The following is a 7,960-nucleotide window of genomic DNA, read 5'->3' as shown; positions in this document are numbered from 1 at the left end:
TATTCGTGCGTGCAAGTACCTCGAGCACGTAGCCTACAGAGGAGGGAGGGGAGGGAGAGGAGACGAGTTTCTCGTTCCGAGTCAGGAACCCCGGAATCCCTCTGCCCCCCTACCGCCTTCTGCTCCTGCGCTGCTACTCGCGCGAGCTTAAATACGCGCTGGGGTGACGGAAATTAAGAGTGGACCAGCGCGATTCTGTCGCGATACCCGCCCCCGCCGCGTCGCTCTTTCCTTCGCCTCCCCGTTGTTTCCTCGCCGCCGAGGTTTTATCGACCCGCGGGGGCGGAAGAGCATTTCTTGGATATCGGTTCTTTGAAGAATGACAGGTGTCCGTGTGAATGCACGCGTTCTGTCTTGGCGTGTAGTATCTGATAGAATTCCGGTTTCTCGGAAAATGAAGGACTCGATCGTAGCGCTGAGATCAGGTTCTTGTAGATGGAGAATAATATTGTGGCGAATTCTTGGAAAATGTTTGAGGTAAGCTTAGTTTCATACTTTTTGTCGATGTAGAAAATAGTCTGAGGTTGTGAAAGACTAGGTTTGAAGGGTCAACAGGACTTACAAAGGAGACGAGTAAGATGTTTTTAAGTAAAAATAGCTGTGTAAGAATTTTTGCACATTTTTTTTTAAGATTAGCTCTACTTTGAAGAGTTTCTTTTTATTTCTTTTTTGGATAGAATTGATATTTCACGTGGTATTGAGTTTGAAGTCGCAAATTGCTCGGCGCAAACGTGACAATTAATAAAGTAGAACCTCTAACACGAAAGCCTTTGTATCTTTAATAAAACGATCGCCGTGCCCACAATACTTGAAGCAGGGAGGACGCTAACGAGACCGTAGAGCTCCCTTAACGATCCTCTAGGAGTCGAGTTGACAAAACGCGCAAAGTGCGTGGCATAATGGACTGCTACGCTCGCGGACCCAGCCGGAAGCCCACAAAAGCGCCTCAAAGCGTCTAGATTTCGCGCGGAACCGAGGGAAAGTAGCGCAAAAGTAGGATTACACAGCCAGCGGCAGAAGGGTCAAATGCGAACGACAAAGGGAGCCGCGACTTCTTCTATGCGAGCTATACATTTCTGTCAACCTTTGAGCGACAGATAACGAGATACCACTGATCAGCTCAAGAAAATCAAATAAGAGCACGAGAATGAAGTTCAAAGAAAATAAAGAAAAAAATAGAGATCTAGAATTTAGTTTGAGTTGATAATGATGTTAAGTAAAAGAAAGTAGCTTAATTTTTTGAGAACATAGCTAAGAAGACGTAGAAGCGCAAACAGAATGAGAAAGCTAATAATGTGCTCAAATTTAGTTTGAGATGGGTGTAATAGAATTTCGTAAAAAAATTGAAGATAAACTTTTAAAAAAGTAAGTATAAGGATGGAGAAAGAAGAGACGAAATCATGTACTCAAACTTATCCTTGTGTAGGGAGTAAAGAGACATCCTTGATAAATTTCCTCAAAATTAGTCATTAAAGACTTAGAAGAGTTGAATTATTGCAAGATTAAAAAAATAGTGACCTAGAATTTAATGTGAGAAAACTGATGAAAGAAACAGACCAGCCAACCGTAGCGCTCAAATTAAAATTGAGCCAAAAATACTACCAACCCATTAACAAATCCAGAAAAACATATTTGAGATTCTAAAAAGCCACTGCTTAAAAAATAAACGCAACAACAAGGCTCAAATGAACCGAAATTCTAATCTCGCACTCCCAGGAACGGGCGCCGCTTCTTCAATAGAATTTCGTTGCTTTCACCTTCTTCCAGCTCGCACACCCAAATCGGTTATTCGCTTAAGAGATTTCGCGGGAGGGTGCAGCATCCACTGGTCGAAGAATTCCGCGCGTCGATTCCTCGCTACGTCCCTCCCTCTTCCGCGGCAGGGAGAAACACTTTTTCTTGATGCCTACGCGTAATACCAGGGACGGTAGCCAAGCGGGCCGCCTTGTGTTGTCCGTATTTTACTTTGTGCCCGGTGCGTAAGAGGATTATATCCTCTTCGTGTGGCAGGGGGGCGCGCGACAGAGAGAGGTGGCAGGGTCGAGGGAGACAGGACGACGGTAGCGATCTCAGGAGAGACGAGTCGGGGCGATAGAGAGATCCGAGGGGGTAAGAAGATAGCGGAAGAAGAGACAGAAATGGCAGGGTGAAAAGGGAGGTAAGTGGTGGGTATGCTTCACTTTTCACGGGGGCGCCATTGTTCCCTATTATCCAGCGTGATTAGTCGATGATGCAGGTAAGCTACCGCGGGGGGTCCCATTATACTCCCGGGGAGAACTACTCACTCATCCGCGAACTGCGTGAGTCTCGCTTGCCCCCCTTCTCTCTCTGCCGCTGAATATTGCGAGCATCCCCTCGCAGCGTGTCCTCTGTCCGTCTTTGTCGATCCGTCCGCCTCGTTCCTCGTTCGATTCACGCGGAAATCGGTATTCTTTCGCGATGGCTGGCCGCCTCTTCCTTCTCCCGCTCCTTCACGAGCCGCGCCAGCCCGACTCAACGGTTGCCGACGAGAATCGGTTGTTGCCGCCGACCTGCTGTGAAATTTATACTCTTACCCTGAGCCGCAACAATGATCGCCGCGTTTTTGCACGGCCGATTTGTATTAGCGTTCCGACAGGGCTTTATGCGCGCGAGCCTCCTTTGCCAGAGTAATTAGACCGTGCGCCGGCTCGCTTTACTCGAACGGGAGCACCTGGAGATCGATTTCGAATCGATCTGGAGTCGCCTGGCTGGGGAGTCCCATGGACGTTCTTTGGGGATGGATCGCGGGGGTTGTGGGACGTTCCAAATTGGAGGACTTGATTTTTGGGATATTTTTGGGGAGTTATTCGAGGCTATTGGGGGCAGGTTTTCTGTTCGTTTTGGATGGATGAAATGGGAGTGTAGAAGATCGTTTTTGAAGATTATTTTTCTAGTTGACGTGTGATGAGAAAGGTAGATCAATTTTTGTGATCGAATTGGATTGGGAGGTAGATTCAGGATTACGTCTACGTCGGCTTTATTTCGGGTTATACTACTTGAGTTTAATATGGATTGTGAATTTAGATATTAATGTATGAATTTTTGTATTGCAACTTTATGTCTGACTTATTTTACATAAAATAATTACTAAAATAAAGTAAAAATGAATAATAATAATGAATAAAATATTGGAGCTGACGTTTCTACGTCCGAAATTCGATCGATGACTGTCGAACGGCGGTGATGGTTGAGCGTGGTCGCTCCCTTGACAACTATCTAATAATCAAGATCGTTCTATAAACAGGAATTATTTGTCGTAATTATCAACCCTGCTTGTCCAGATTAGGTTACATAACTCTAGAGAAGAGGAGAATTGTGTGTAATATGATCTTTGAGTATACTAAACGGCAGAATGAATTGCTTAGAAAATATGATGCAACTGAATTTCCATGTTCCATTCAGAGACTTAAAAAAGCAAAATCTTTTTAATGTCAAAGCACATCGTATCCTCTTTGGAAAAAATAATTGCGTCGATCGTATTAGTTAGATACCTAATTCATATTATGAAAACAACGTCAGTGGTTTCCCTTAATTAAGATCCATAAATTATTATTTATATTCTTGAGTGAGTAAGTGAATGTGTAAGTCAAAAGTCTGTAACTCGTTTATATAGTATAATAATAATAATTTAACTTTTCCATAAAAATATCCTTATATACAACACAAAGTGTATCGATCAGCCAAGCTTAATGGTCTAACCAATTTGCTCCAGCCGATTAGCTCGTGCCTCTCACTCCGTCCAAATTCCGTAACAGCGCTCGAGTCTAAGCTCTGAATCGCGTGATCGAACACTCATAACGCGACACCCGCGCGCGCACAATGCAAATAACAACGGAGGTGGAGGAGAATGAGGAGGAGGCAAGGAAAGATCGATCAGCTTAACAACCGTGACATAATACCTATTTAACGAGGGAGCTACGCCCGTTGACAGGTAGAAAAAGGGAAAAGGAGGGAAGAGGAATCGGAGGAGCAGTTAGATAACAAGCGATTAACGACGGTCACAGCTTAAAAACTGGCGGCAGGGAGAGGTACATAATGGCGACGGAGGTAAACGAGGAGACCCAGAAGGTCGTGGAACAAGGCAACGGAGAAGAAAAGCCTCGGGTGAGTTGCCAGCTTTAATACCTTACATTAAAACCGGCGAGTAAGCGACTAATTACTTGACGCCGTTCACAGTAAACGCGAATTAAAAGAAGAACCGGTGGCTCATTTTCGTCGACGCTTTGTCTCCGTCCGGGCGGAGCAACCCCTCGCCCTTGGGCCACTTCCGTCGGGCTAATCTTCATGCGAAGATCGATCGAAACGGGTCCGGAGAGTCAGCGGGAAAACGGAGCTCTCTCGAGCATTCGATTCGAGGGAAATTAGTGTCAGTCTACTAATTTCTATACGGAAATGGTCTTTAGGGTTCGCTGAAGAAAAGAGATCACTTGAGCGTTCCATTTCTTCTTGGAGCTCGGGGAATTTGAAAGATTAGAAAGCAATCAATTAGCAGAAAATAATAAATAAATAGACGAGTGTTTAATTACTATTGTCGGTATATATTTCCCATTATCTAGACCATTAATAGAGGTTACGTAAGTTTTAATAGGTGTAGTAGTTAAAGGTTAATATTTTTGTGTTAAAATATTCTTAGATATCTAAGATATATTATATTATATTCTTAAATATTCAAGAACATGTATCTTACATATATCTTAGATAATATAAGTTATAATATAATATCTTAGGTATTCTAAGATATCTTTGTCTGATTCACAAAGGCGCTTCTCTATGTATCTTAAGTGGCTCATAAGAATTCTATAAACTAATAGATTGATATTTTAGTATTTCAATGATAATATGTATTGCCTCTTCAAATCTATAGATCAAGCAAATCTGATGAAGTGCTTTAAGCAGGAGGGACGGCCCAAGCTGGATGAATTAAAATCGTGAGGACGATACAGTGTGAAGGGTCCACGCGCTATGTTGCGGTCAATAATGGCGTTTTCACGTTTTGACTGGCGACGCGGGGGATGCGATCTAAATTTCGGGGACGACCACCCGGGGGGTAGTGTTAATGGACGAGGGCGAGCGTATCCCCTAAGGACAATCGTGCCGGTCAAATTAGGTAACTTTCGTAAATAGCCTCCGTGTGGTTCGGGGTAGGAGACGCCGAGAGTTAAGGGTTGCTCGAGCGTGCTTTTTTCTCCTCCCTGTAGGTGTGCTCGTGAAGTTCGAGAGGTTGAAATAATTCTGGCGTTTTATGGACGCTGATAAAGATAAGATTTCTTACAAGAGGGTTGGTTTTTCCAAATAATACAAGTGCAGAACAATTGTGAAATAACAGAATAGATTTAAGAAGGAAGCTTGTAGGTAGAAATTTGAATAATTTAACTTAGATAGGGTATTCTTAAGTAATTGGTATCAAATTGAAAGTGTCAATAATTAAATTTTGCGCATATAATAAAAGTTGTGTAATTAAAACGTAAAAGTCCAGCCGCGATTCATCGTTGGGATAAAACGAGCTATTGCAGGAACAAATTATACATTTCTTATTCTGCGACGGTACAGTGGCTGTGGATTTATTTACCAACGAGTGCATTATGATTATTTTAATAGAGGGTCGGTTGCCAGGTGATTCGATGGCGAAAAAAGGGGGAATTTAACGAAAAATACGCAGCGGTACGTTTATGAGTCGCGCAATTAAATAAACAATACTCGTTACAAAATAGGCCGTGGCTCGTTAACGCCGCGATGCGAATATAATATTAATACAAAGGAAAGCAAAAATTTTCCCAACATTTTACGAGCGCGTTATCATTTCATGTGAAAGCGAGCACCCATCAAAATGCTTGATGCTTCGATTCATGTCGAGCAACAAACACCCACATTTCTCTCCTTACCCCTGTATTATAAACGAATAATAATTATACGCGATACGTCGTGCGATTAATTAAAAAGTCCATCGAGCAAAAAAGCCCTGCCTTGAATGTAAAAGAAACGAGCACGCGGGAGGGGTTGGCTTTTTGACAAACGGAAAGAGAAGAAAAAAAAATTGCAATCTTCAATATTCGTTCCGCGAGAACGGGGGAAACACTGCGGCGCATCCCATAATAGAACGCGTGCATTTCGTGTAAAAGCAATAAAAACGCGGAATAAAAGCAAGAGAAGCTATTCCCGCACTGTTTCAGATTGATCCGCTTCGTTCGAGACGATTTTCCGTTTGAGAGCGCGCCACGTTTTTCCCTTAACCCTTTGCAGTTTCATGCATCAGCCTGTTACGAATCGCGCCGTAATTAAGCTCAAATTGATTGAAATAGACAATGATTCATACTGAATGCGTCTCGTTCCCTTAATGCAAATGATAACCAAAACAGAAGTTTTAGTTTTCTTTAGTAACGAAATCATATTTAAAATACTCGATATTTAATAGATCGATATTTAAATAAATTTTCTTTTTAAACATCTGTGTTCTGGTCGAGTGGCATTTGGATTAAAATGGCATCATACAAAGTTGAATGGGATATCAGAATTACAGTGGTCGCAAAGGGACAAATCACCCCAAAAACCGTCTCCGACAAATTATCTCCAGCCACCCCAGTCGCTGTGACTGTGGAGTTTCTACGCATCCCCCACCCCCTCCGCGTCGCCATTGTCTTTTTCCGCATACATTTTCCAGGTGTATTCCCGACGGTTCTCGAGCTGGACCGGGACGAAGCCAGAAAAATTCCTCGGATGGAGGTTTGGCCACGGGAGCCCACGAAAAGTCGTAGTTTCGAGCCACGGGACTTGAGGCTTCGACACACACCCCTCGGTCAGACGCGTTTTCTGTCTCGATGCTGTCTATTTACGCGCGATACACGCACATTGTCGCACGAAACCTCGACTCGACGCGCTGACCAGAAAGGTCTGTAAATTTTCGAGCCATTGCTGGAATATGTTTCACTTTGTCGACGTTTTAATCACAGGGTTGTTCTGCGTAAGAAATCTACCCTTGATTTTTCGATTACTTTTACTCCTTCCTTTTTAAAGAAATTAGTAAAAATAAGTGAAATTGTAATGCTCGATATTTGTACAGTGTGTTGCAAGGCATTATGAATTTAATTACACGTATAAATATTCATTCGAATTGCTTTTGTTACTAAGTTATATGCATTTTTGTAATGTTGTGATAATATTTTGTTACAAACTGAGATAGTAAAATCACTTTTATTTATCTAATATCATTACTTGTTCCCTGGAATAATGTTCGCATGTTTTGAAATATCCACTATAATAAGTGGATGTTTATAAAGTTTCAATAATCTTTCAATAAAATTTGTGATGGCAATTGTGTTTCAAGCTTAACACTTACAAGAGATTTTTGGTGGATATTAAAGTTCACCGATGATACAATTTAGGATATTTTACAGATTTATAAAATTTAAAAAGAATGATAAATTCGATGCCATAAGAATTTACCAAATGATTTCACGATCACTATAGTGTATACACTGTTTGCGTTCACTACAACGTCTAGCGAAGGAATGGCGTTGATCGATCTTTTTGCGCTCCACTCACCCAAGAACCACCACTCCATTTTATTATCACAAGGCCCTATCATAAAACTATTATGGGGTCCCAGCCCTAATCCGTTTATGCCTTTTCGACATTATTTATTTTCTTACACTACATTACTGGGATAGTCGAAAGGCATACTAAGTTTCAATGGCATTAGTTGGCAGTCCTAATCAAATTTTCCTATCGAAGTAGTCCATGCTATCTAACAAAGTTAACAACTTACGTGAATTGCGTATAAAAAGTTTAATCATCCTGGATTCTAGTTAACCTATTACCCGAGGAGTTAATTTAACCATCCTCGTATACCTATAATTAGGTACGTCTTCAACATGAGTACTCCTGTAAACCAAAATTCTTCACTTAGCAAATTAATTTACTTCTCAAACTTCCCATTTGGAGA

Source organism: Calliopsis andreniformis, chromosome 9, assembly GCF_051401765.1.
Source record: "Calliopsis andreniformis isolate RMS-2024a chromosome 9, iyCalAndr_principal, whole genome shotgun sequence".
In the NCBI taxonomy this organism is placed as follows: domain Eukaryota; kingdom Metazoa; phylum Arthropoda; class Insecta; order Hymenoptera; family Andrenidae; genus Calliopsis; species Calliopsis andreniformis.
This window is presented reverse-complemented; position numbering follows the sequence as displayed.